Raw genomic sequence first — 13,080 nt, forward strand, 5'->3', positions numbered from 1 at the left:
GAACGAAATCTAATGTAGGAAAATGGTACTTTACTCTTGATCGGTACGTTGGGACTTTGAAAATATTCGGGCGTACACGGCGCGCTCGGCGCTTCGAACAGCTCCGGTGTCCCCATTATTTTCGATTTACGGCTAAAATAAATTTTTCTAATTTTTTTCAATAACATATTCCTGCTAAAATAACTTTTTTACATAGGGATTAAGCATTTAGAACGATACATTGTTTAAAATAAGGGCACTTTACTCTTGACATTTTACGGTTTTTTCAATTTTCTGAAAAATCCTATCATTAGATTTTTTTAAAAATACGATATTCTTGCTTAACTAACGTTTCTACATAGGGATTAAGCATTTAGAACGAAATCTAATGTCAGAAAATGGCACTTTACTCTTGACATTTTTCGGTTTTTTCAATTTTCTGGGAAATCCTATCATTAGATTTTTTTAAAAATACGATATTCTTGCTTAACTAACGTTTTTACATAGGGATTAAGCATTTAGAACGAAATCTAATGTAGGAAAATGGTACTTTACTCTTGATCGGTACGTTGGGACTTTGAAAATATTCGGGCGTTCCAATCGCTCGTCTGTTGCATCATGGCGCGTCTCGGCGCAATCGACCGATTCGCTCGATCCATTATTTTCGATTTACGGCTAAAATAAATTTTTCTCATTTTATTCAATAACATATTCCTGCTAAAATAACTTTTTTACATAGGGATTAAGCATTTAGAACGATACATTGTTTAAAATAAGGGCACTTTACTCTTGACATTTTACGGTTTTTTCAATTTTCTGAAAAATCCTATCATTAGATTTTTTTAAAAATACGATATTCTTGCTTAACTAACGTTTCTACATAGGGATTAAGCATTTAGAACGAAATCTAATGTCAGAAAATGGCACTTTACTCTTGACATTTTTCGGTTTTTTCAATTTTCTGGGAAATCCTATCATTAGATTTTTTTAAAAATACGATATTCTTGCTTAACTAACGTTTTTACATAGGGATTAAGCATTTAGAACGAAATCTAATGTAGGAAAATGGTACTTTACTCTTGATCGGTACGTTGGGACTTTGAAAATATTCGGGCGTTCCAATCGCTCGTCTGTTGCATCATGGCGCGTCTCGGCGCAATCGACCGATTCGCTCGATCCATTATTTTCGATTTACGGCTAAAATAAATTTTTCTCATTTTATTCAATAACATATTCCTGCTAAAATAACTTTTTTACATAGGGATTAAGCATTTAGAACGATACATTGTTTAAAATAAGGGCACTTTACTCTTGACATTTTACGGTTTTTTCAATTTTCTGAAAAATCCTATCATTAGATTTTTTTAAAAATACGATATTCTTGCTTAACTAACGTTTCTACATAGGGATTAAGCATTTAGAACGAAATCTAATGTCAGAAAATGGCACTTTACTCTTGACATTTTTCGGTTTTTTCAATTTTCTGGAAAATCCTATCATTAGATTTTTTTAAAAATACGATATTCTTGCTTAACTAACGTTTTTACATAGGGATTAAGTATTTAGAACGAAATCTAATGTAGGAAAATGGTACTTTACTCTTGATCGGTACGTTGGGACTTTGAAAATATTCGGGCGTACGCGGCGCGCTCGGCGCTTCGAACAGCTCCGGTGTCCCCATTATTTTCGATTTACGGCTAAAATAAATTTTTCTAATTTTTTTCAATAACATATTCCTGCTAAAATAACTTTTTTACATAGGGATTAAGCATTTAGAACGATACATTGTTTAAAATAAGGGCACTTTACTCTTGACATTTTACGGTTTTTTCAATTTTCTGAAAAATCCTATCATTAGATTTTTTTAAAAATACGATATTCTTGCTTAACTAACGTTTCTACATAGGGATTAAGCATTTAGAACGAAATCTGATGTCAGAAAATGGCACTTTACTCTTGACATTTTTCGGTTTTTTCAATTTTCTGGGAAATCCTATCATTAGATTTTTTTAAAAATACGATATTCTTGCTTAACTAACGTTTTTACATAGGGATTAAGCATTTAGAACGAAATCTAATGTAGGAAAATGGTACTTTACTCTTGATCGGTACGTTGGGACTTTGAAAATATTCGGGCGTACGCGGCGCGCTCGGCGCTTCGAACAGCTCCGGTGTCCCCATTATTTTCGATTTACGGCTAAAATAAATTTTTCTAATTTTTTTCAATAACATATTCCTGCTAAAATAACTTTTTTACATAGGGATTAAGCATTTAGAACGATACATTGTTTAAAATAAGGGCACTTTACTCTTGACATTTTACGGTTTTTTCAATTTTCTGAAAAATCCTATCATTAGATTTTTTTAAAAATACGATATTCTTGCTTAACTAACGTTTCTACATAGGGATTAAGCATTTAGAACGAAATCTAATGTCAGAAAATGGCACTTTACTCTTGACATTTTACGGTTTTTTCAATTTTCTGGGAAATCCTATCATTAGATTTTTTTAAAAATACGATATTCTTGCTTAACTAACGTTTTTACATAGGGATTAAGCATTTAGAACGAAATCTAATGTAGGAAAATGGTACTTTACTCTTGATCGGTACGTTGGGACTTTGAAAATATTCGGGCGTTCCAATCGCTCGTCTGTTGCATCATGGCGCGTCTCGGCGCAATCGACCGATTCGCTCGATCCATTATTTTCGATTTACGGCTAAAATAAATTTTTCTCATTTTATTCAATAACATATTCCTGCTAAAATAACTTTTTTACATAGGGATTAAGCATTTAGAACGATACATTGTTTAAAATAAGGGCAATTTACTCTTGACATTTTACGGTTTTTTCAATTTTCTGAAAAATCCTATCATTAGATTTTTTTAAAAATACGATATTCTTGCTTAACTAACGTTTCTACATAGGGATTAAGCATTTAGAACGAAATCTAATGTCAGAAAATGGCACTTTACTCTTGACATTTTTCGGTTTTTTCAATTTTCTGGGAAATCCTATCATTAGATTTTTTTAAAAATACGATATTCTTGCTTAACTAACGTTTTTACATAGGGATTAAGCATTTAGAACGAAATCTAATGTAGGAAAATGGTACTTTACTCTTGATCGGTACGTTGGGACTTTGAAAATATTCGGGCGTTCCAATCGCTCGTCTGTTGCATCATGGCGCGTCTCGGCGCAATCGACCGATTCGCTCGATCCATTATTTTCGATTTACGGCTAAAATAAATTTTTCTCATTTTATTCAATAACATATTCCTGCTAAAATAACTTTTTTACATAGGGATTAAGCATTTAGAACGATACATTGTTTAAAATAAGGGCACTTTACTCTTGACATTTTACGGTTTTTTCAATTTTCTGAAAAATCCTATCATTAGATTTTTTTAAAAATACGATATTCTTGCTTAACTAACGTTTCTACATAGGGATTAAGCATTTAGAACGAAATCTAATGTCAGAAAATGGCACTTTACTCTTGACATTTTTCGGTTTTTTCAATTTTCTGGAAAATCCTATCATTAGATTTTTTTAAAAATACGATATTCTTGCTTAACTAACGTTTTTACATAGGGATTAAGTATTTAGAACGAAATCTAATGTAGGAAAATGGTACTTTACTCTTGATCGGTACGTTGGGACTTTGAAAATATTCGGGCGTACGCGGCGCGCTCGGCGCTTCGAACAGCTCCGGTGTCCCCATTATTTTCGATTTACGGCTAAAATAAATTTTTCTAATTTTTTTCAATAACATATTCCTGCTAAAATAACTTTTTTACATAGGGATTAAGCATTTAGAACGATACATTGTTTAAAATAAGGGCACTTTACTCTTGACATTTTACGGTTTTTTCAATTTTCTGAAAAATCCTATCATTAGATTTTTTTAAAAATACGATATTCTTGCTTAACTAACGTTTCTACATAGGGATTAAGCATTTAGAACGAAATCTGATGTCAGAAAATGGCACTTTACTCTTGACATTTTTCGGTTTTTTCAATTTTCTGGGAAATCCTATCATTAGATTTTTTTAAAAATACGATATTCTTGCTTAACTAACGTTTTTACATAGGGATTAAGCATTTAGAACGAAATCTAATGTAGGAAAATGGTACTTTACTCTTGATCGGTACGTTGGGACTTTGAAAATATTCGGGCGTACGCGGCGCGCTCGGCGCTTCGAACAGCTCCGGTGTCCCCATTATTTTCGATTTACGGCTAAAATAAATTTTTCTAATTTTTTTCAATAACATATTCCTGCTAAAATAACTTTTTTACATAGGGATTAAGCATTTAGAACGATACATTGTTTAAAATAAGGGCACTTTACTCTTGACATTTTACGGTTTTTTCAATTTTCTGAAAAATCCTATCATTAGATTTTTTTAAGAATACGATATTCTTGCTTAACTAACGTTTCTACATAGGGATTAAGCATTTAGAACGAAATCTAATGTCAGAAAATGGCACTTTACTCTTGACATTTTTCGGTTTTTTCAATTTTCTGGAAAATCCTATCATTAGATTTTTTTAAAAATACAATATTCTTGCTTAACTAACGTTTTTACATAGGGATTAAGTATTTAGAACGAAATCTAATGTAGGAAAATGGTACTTTACTCTTGATCGGTACGTTGGGACTTTGAAAATATTCGGGCGTACGCGGCGCGCTCGGCGCTTCGAACAGCTCCGGTGTCCCCATTATTTTCGATTTACGGCTAAAATAAATTTTTCTAATTTTTTTCAATAACATATTCCTGCTAAAATAACTTTTTTACATAGGGATTAAGCATTTAGAACGATACATTGTTTAAAATAAGGGCACTTTACTCTTGACATTTTACGGTTTTTTCAATTTTCTGAAAAATCCTATCATTAGATTTTTTTAAGAATACGATATTCTTGCTTAACTAACGTTTCTACATAGGGATTAAGCATTTAGAACGAAATCTATTGTCAGAAAATGGCACTTTACTCTTGACATTTTTCGGTTTTTTCAAGTTTCTGAAAAATCCTATCATTAGATTTTTTTAAAAATACGATATTCTTGCTTAACTAACGTTTCTACATAGGGATTAAGCATTTAGAACGAAATCTAATGTCAGAAAATGGCACTTTAGTCTTGACATTTTACGGTTTTTTCAATTTTCTGGGAAATCCTATCATTAGATTTTTTTAAAAATACGATATTCTTGCTTAACTAACGTTTTTACATAGGGATTAAGCATTTAGAACGAAATCTAATGTAGGAAAATGGTACTTTACTCTTGATCGGTACGTTGGGACTTTGAAAATATTCGGGCGTTCCAATCGCTCGTCTGTTGCATCATAGCGCGTCTCGGCGCAATCGACCGATTCGCTCGATCCATTATTTTCGATTTACGGCTAAAATAAATTTTTCTCATTTTATTCAATAACATATTCCTGCTTAAATAACTTTTTTACATAGGGATTAAGCATTTAGAACGATACATTGTTTAAAATAAGGGCACTTTACTCTTGACATTTTACGGTTTTTTCAATTTTCTGAAAAATCCTATCATTAGATTTTTTTAAGAATACGATATTCTTGCTTAACTAACGTTTCTACATAGGGATTAAGCATTTAGAACGAAATCTAATGTCAGAAAATGGCACTTTACTCTTGACATTTTTCGGTTTTTTCAATTTTCTGGGAAATCCTATCATTAGATTTTTTTAAAAATACGATATTCTTGCTTAACTAACGTTTTTACATAGGGATTAAGTATTTAGAACGAAATCTAATGTAGGAAAATGGTACTTTACTCTTGATCGGTACGTTGGGACTTTGAAAATATTCGGGCGTACACGGCGCGCTCGGCGCTTCGAACAGCTCCGGTGTCCCCATTATTTTCGATTTACGGCTAAAATAAATTTTTCTAATTTTTTTCAATAACATATTCCTGCTAAAATAACTTTTTTACATAGGGATTAAGCATTTAGAACGATACATTGTTTAAAATAAGGGCACTTTACTCTTGACATTTTACGGTTTTTTCAATTTTCTGAAAAATCCTATCATTAGATTTTTTTAAAAATACGATATTCTTGCTTAACTAACGTTTCTACATAGGGATTAAGCATTTAGAACGAAATCTAATGTCAGAAAATGGCACTTTACTCTTGACATTTTTCGGTTTTTTCAATTTTCTGGGAAATCCTATCATTAGATTTTTTTAAAAATACGATATTCTTGCTTAACTAACGTTTTTACATAGGGATTAAGCATTTAGAACGAAATCTAATGTAGGAAAATGGTACTTTACTCTTGATCGGTACGTTGGGACTTTGAAAATATTCGGGCGTTCCAATCGCTCGTCTGTTGCATCATGGCGCGTCTCGGCGCAATCGACCGATTCGCTCGATCCATTATTTTCGATTTACGGCTAAAATAAATTTTTCTCATTTTATTCAATAACATATTCCTGCTAAAATAACTTTTTTACATAGGGATTAAGCATTTAGAACGATACATTGTTTAAAATAAGGGCACTTTACTCTTGACATTTTACGGTTTTTTCAATTTTCTGAAAAATCCTATCATTAGATTTTTTTAAAAATACGATATTCTTGCTTAACTAACGTTTCTACATAGGGATTAAGCATTTAGAACGAAATCTAATGTCAGAAAATGGCACTTTACTCTTGACATTTTTCGGTTTTTTCAATTTTCTGGGAAATCCTATCATTAGATTTTTTTAAAAATACGATATTCTTGCTTAACTAACGTTTTTACATAGGGATTAAGCATTTAGAACGAAATCTAATGTAGGAAAATGGTACTTTACTCTTGATCGGTACGTTGGGACTTTGAAAATATTCGGGCGTTCCAATCGCTCGTCTGTTGCATCATGGCGCGTCTCGGCGCAATCGACCGATTCGCTCGATCCATTATTTTCGATTTACGGCTAAAATAAATTTTTCTCATTTTATTCAATAACATATTCCTGCTAAAATAACTTTTTTACATAGGGATTAAGCATTTAGAACGATACATTGTTTAAAATAAGGGCACTTTACTCTTGACATTTTACGGTTTTTTCAATTTTCTGAAAAATCCTATCATTAGATTTTTTTAAAAATACGATATTCTTGCTTAACTAACGTTTCTACATAGGGATTAAGCATTTAGAACGAAATCTAATGTCAGAAAATGGCACTTTACTCTTGACATTTTTCGGTTTTTTCAATTTTCTGGAAAATCCTATCATTAGATTTTTTTAAAAATACGATATTCTTGCTTAACTAACGTTTTTACATAGGGATTAAGTATTTAGAACGAAATCTAATGTAGGAAAATGGTACTTTACTCTTGATCGGTACGTTGGGACTTTGAAAATATTCGGGCGTACGCGGCGCGCTCGGCGCTTCGAACAGCTCCGGTGTCCCCATTATTTTCGATTTACGGCTAAAATAAATTTTTCTAATTTTTTTCAATAACATATTCCTGCTAAAATAACTTTTTTACATAGGGATTAAGCATTTAGAACGATACATTGTTTAAAATAAGGGCACTTTACTCTTGACATTTTACGGTTTTTTCAATTTTCTGAAAAATCCTATCATTAGATTTTTTTAAAAATACGATATTCTTGCTTAACTAACGTTTCTACATAGGGATTAAGCATTTAGAACGAAATCTGATGTCAGAAAATGGCACTTTACTCTTGACATTTTTCGGTTTTTTCAATTTTCTGGGAAATCCTATCATTAGATTTTTTTAAAAATACGATATTCTTGCTTAACTAACGTTTTTACATAGGGATTAAGCATTTAGAACGAAATCTAATGTAGGAAAATGGTACTTTACTCTTGATCGGTACGTTGGGACTTTGAAAATATTCGGGCGTACGCGGCGCGCTCGGCGCTTCGAACAGCTCCGGTGTCCCCATTATTTTCGATTTACGGCTAAAATAAATTTTTCTAATTTTTTTCAATAACATATTCCTGCTAAAATAACTTTTTTACATAGGGATTAAGCATTTAGAACGATACATTGTTTAAAATAAGGGCACTTTACTCTTGACATTTTACGGTTTTTTCAATTTTCTGAAAAATCCTATCATTAGATTTTTTTAAAAATACGATATTCTTGCTTAACTAACGTTTCTACATAGGGATTAAGCATTTAGAACGAAATCTAATGTCAGAAAATGGCACTTTACTCTTGACATTTTACGGTTTTTTCAATTTTCTGGGAAATCCTATCATTAGATTTTTTTAAAAATACGATATTCTTGCTTAACTAACGTTTTTACATAGGGATTAAGCATTTAGAACGAAATCTAATGTAGGAAAATGGTACTTTACTCTTGATCGGTACGTTGGGACTTTGAAAATATTCGGGCGTTCCAATCGCTCGTCTGTTGCATCATGGCGCGTCTCGGCGCAATCGACCGATTCGCTCGATCCATTATTTTCGATTTACGGCTAAAATAAATTTTTCTCATTTTATTCAATAACATATTCCTGCTAAAATAACTTTTTTACATAGGGATTAAGCATTTAGAACGATACATTGTTTAAAATAAGGGCACTTTACTCTTGACATTTTACGGTTTTTTCAATTTTCTGAAAAATCCTATCATTAGATTTTTTTAAAAATACGATATTCTTGCTTAACTAACGTTTCTACATAGGGATTAAGCATTTAGAACGAAATCTAATGTCAGAAAATGGCACTTTACTCTTGACATTTTTCGGTTTTTTCAATTTTCTGGGAAATCCTATCATTAGATTTTTTTAAAAATACGATATTCTTGCTTAACTAACGTTTTTACATAGGGATTAAGCATTTAGAACGAAATCTAATGTAGGAAAATGGTACTTTACTCTTGATCGGTACGTTGGGACTTTGAAAATATTCGGGCGTACGCGGCGCGCTCGGCGCTTCGAACAGCTCCGGTGTCCCCATTATTTTCGATTTACGGCTAAAATAAATTTTTCTAATTTTTTTCAATAACATATTCCTGCTAAAATAACTTTTTTACATAGGGATTAAGCATTTAGAACGATACATTGTTTAAAATAAGGGCACTTTACTCTTGACATTTTACGGTTTTTTCAATTTTCTGAAAAATCCTATCATTAGATTTTTTTAAAAATACGATATTCTTGCTTAACTAACGTTTCTACATAGGGATTAAGCATTTAGAACGAAATCTAATGTCAGAAAATGGCACTTTACTCTTGACATTTTACGGTTTTTTCAATTTTCTGGGAAATCCTATCATTAGATTTTTTTAAAAATACGATATTCTTGCTTAACTAACGTTTTTACATAGGGATTAAGCATTTAGAACGAAATCTAATGTAGGAAAATGGTACTTTACTCTTGATCGGTACGTTGGGACTTAGAAAATATTCGGCCGTACGCGGCGCGTCTCGGCGCTTCGAACAGCTCCGGTGTCCCCATTATTTTCGATTTACGGCTAAAATAAATTTTTCTAATTTTTTTCAATTACATATTCTTGCTTAGATAACTTTTTTACATAGGGATTAAGCATTTAGAACGACATATTGTTTAAAATAATGGTACTTTACTCTTGTGATTTTACGGTTTTTTCAATTTTCTGAAAAATCCTATCATTAGATTTTTTTAAAAATACGATATTCTTGCTTAACTAACGTTTCTACATAGGGATTAAGCATTTAGAACGAAATCTAATGTCAGAAAATGGCACTTTACTCTTGACATTTTTCGGTTTTTTCAATTTTCTGGGAAATCCTATCATTAGATTTTTTTAAAAATACGATATTCTTGCTTAACTAACGTTTTTACATAGGGATTAAGCATTTAGAACGAAATCTAATGTAGGAAAATGGTACTTTACTCTTGATCGGTACGTTGGGACTTTGAAAATATTCGGGCGTTCCAATCGCTCGTCTGTTGCATCATGGCGCGTCTCGGCGCAATCGACCGATTCGCTCGATCCATTATTTTCGATTTACGGCTAAAATAAATTTTTCTCATTTTATTCAATAACATATTCTTGCTTAAATAACTTTTTTACATAGGGATTAAGCATTTAGAACGATACATTGTTTAAAATAAGGGCACTTTACTCTTGACATTTTACGGTTTTTTCAATTTTCTGAAAAATCCTATCATTAGATTTTTTTAAGAATACGATATTCTTGCTTAACTAACGTTTCTACATAGGGATTAAGCATTTAGAACGAAATCTAATGTCAGAAAATGGCACTTTACTCTTGACATTTTTCGGTTTTTTCAATTTTCTGGAAAATCCTATCATTAGATTTTTTTAAAAATACGATATTCTTGCTTAACTAACGTTTTTACATAGGGATTAAGTATTTAGAACGAAATCTAATGTAGGAAAATGGTACTTTACTCTTGATCGGTACGTTGGGACTTTGAAAATATTCGGGCGTACGCGGCGCGCTCGGCGCTTCGAACAGCTCCGGTGTCCCCATTATTTTCGATTTACGGCTAAAATAAATTTTTCTAATTTTTTTCAATAACATATTCCTGCTAAAATAACTTTTTTACATAGGGATTAAGCATTTAGAACGATACATTGTTTAAAATAAGGGCACTTTACTCTTGACATTTTACGGTTTTTTCAATTTTCTGAAAAATCCTATCATTAGATTTTTTTAAAAATACGATATTCTTGCTTAACTAACGTTTCTACATAGGGATTAAGCATTTAGAACGAAATCTAATGTCAGAAAATGGCACTTTACTCTTGACATTTTTCGGTTTTTTCAATTTTCTGGAAAATCCTATCATTAGATTTTTTTAAAAATACGATATTCTTGCTTAACTAACGTTTTTACATAGGGATTAAGTATTTAGAACGAAATCTAATGTAGGAAAATGGTACTTTACTCTTGATCGGTACGTTGGGACTTTGAAAATATTCGGGCGTTCCAATCGCTCGTCTGTTGCATCATAGCGCGTCTCGGCGCAATCGACCGATTCGCTCGATCCATTATTTTCGATTTACGGCTAAAATAAATTTTTCTCATTTTATTCAATAACATATTCCTGCTAAAATAACTTTTTTACATAGGGATTAAGCATTTAGAACGATACATTGTTTAAAATAAGGGCACTTTACTCTTGACATTTTACGGTTTTTTCAATTTTCTGAAAAATCCTATCATTAGATTTTTTTAAAAATACGATATTCTTGCTTAACTAACGTTTCTACATAGGGATTAAGCATTTAGAACGAAATCTAATGTCAGAAAATGGCACTTTACTCTTGACATTTTTCGGTTTTTTCAATTTTCTGGGAAATCCTATCATTAGATTTTTTTAAAAATACGATATTCTTGCTTAACTAACGTTTTTACATAGGGATTAAGCATTTAGAACGAAATCTAATGTAGGAAAATGGTACTTTACTCTTGATCGGTACGTTGGGACTTTGAAAATATTCGGGCGTTCCAATCGCTCGTCTGTTGCATCATGGCGCGTCTCGGCGCAATCGACCGATTCGCTCGATCCATTATTTTCGATTTACGGCTAAAATAAATTTTTCTCATTTTATTCAATAACATATTCCTGCTAAAATAACTTTTTTACATAGGGATTAAGCATTTAGAACGATACATTGTTTAAAATAAGGGCACTTTACTCTTGACATTTTACGGTTTTTTCAATTTTCTGAAAAATCCTATCATTAGATTTTTTTAAAAATACGATATTCTTGCTTAACTAACGTTTCTACATAGGGATTAAGCATTTAGAACGAAATCTAATGTCAGAAAATGGCACTTTACTCTTGACATTTTTCGGTTTTTTCAATTTTCTGGAAAATCCTATCATTAGATTTTTTTAAAAATACGATATTCTTGCTTAACTAACGTTTTTACATAGGGATTAAGTATTTAGAACGAAATCTAATGTAGGAAAATGGTACTTTACTCTTGATCGGTACGTTGGGACTTTGAAAATATTCGGGCGTACGCGGCGCGCTCGGCGCTTCGAACAGCTCCGGTGTCCCCATTATTTTCGATTTACGGCTAAAATAAATTTTTCTAATTTTTTTCAATAACATATTCCTGCTAAAATAACTTTTTTACATAGGGATTAAGCATTTAGAACGATACATTGTTTAAAATAAGGGCACTTTACTCTTGACATTTTACGGTTTTTTCAATTTTCTGAAAAATCCTATCATTAGATTTTTTTAAAAATACGATATTCTTGCTTAACTAACGTTTCTACATAGGGATTAAGCATTTAGAACGAAATCTGATGTCAGAAAATGGCACTTTACTCTTGACATTTTTCGGTTTTTTCAATTTTCTGGGAAATCCTATCATTAGATTTTTTTAAAAATACGATATTCTTGCTTAACTAACGTTTTTACATAGGGATTAAGCATTTAGAACGAAATCTAATGTAGGAAAATGGTACTTTACTCTTGATCGGTACGTTGGGACTTTGAAAATATTCGGGCGTACGCGGCGCGCTCGGCGCTTCGAACAGCTCCGGTGTCCCCATTATTTTCGATTTACGGCTAAAATAAATTTTTCTAATTTTTTTCAATAACATATTCCTGCTAAAATAACTTTTTTACATAGGGATTAAGCATTTAGAACGATACATTGTTTAAAATAAGGGCACTTTACTCTTGACATTTTACGGTTTTTTCAATTTTCTGAAAAATCCTATCATTAGATTTTTTTAAAAATACGATATTCTTGCTTAACTAACGTTTCTACATAGGGATTAAGCATTTAGAACGAAATCTAATGTCAGAAAATGGCACTTTACTCTTGACATTTTACGGTTTTTTCAATTTTCTGGGAAATCCTATCATTAGATTTTTTTAAAAATACGATATTCTTGCTTAACTAACGTTTTTACATAGGGATTAAGCATTTAGAACGAAATCTAATGTAGGAAAATGGTACTTTACTCTTGATCGGTACGTTGGGACTTAGAAAATATTCGGCCGTACGCGGCGCGTCTCGGCGCTTCGAACAGCTCCGGTGTCCCCATTATTTTCGATTTACGGCTAAAATAAATTTTTCTAATTTTTTTCAATTACATATTCTTGCTTAGATAACTTTTTTA

This window comes from Megalopta genalis, unplaced genomic scaffold, assembly GCF_051020955.1.
Source record: "Megalopta genalis isolate 19385.01 unplaced genomic scaffold, iyMegGena1_principal scaffold0136, whole genome shotgun sequence".
NCBI lineage: Eukaryota > Metazoa > Arthropoda > Insecta > Hymenoptera > Halictidae > Megalopta > Megalopta genalis.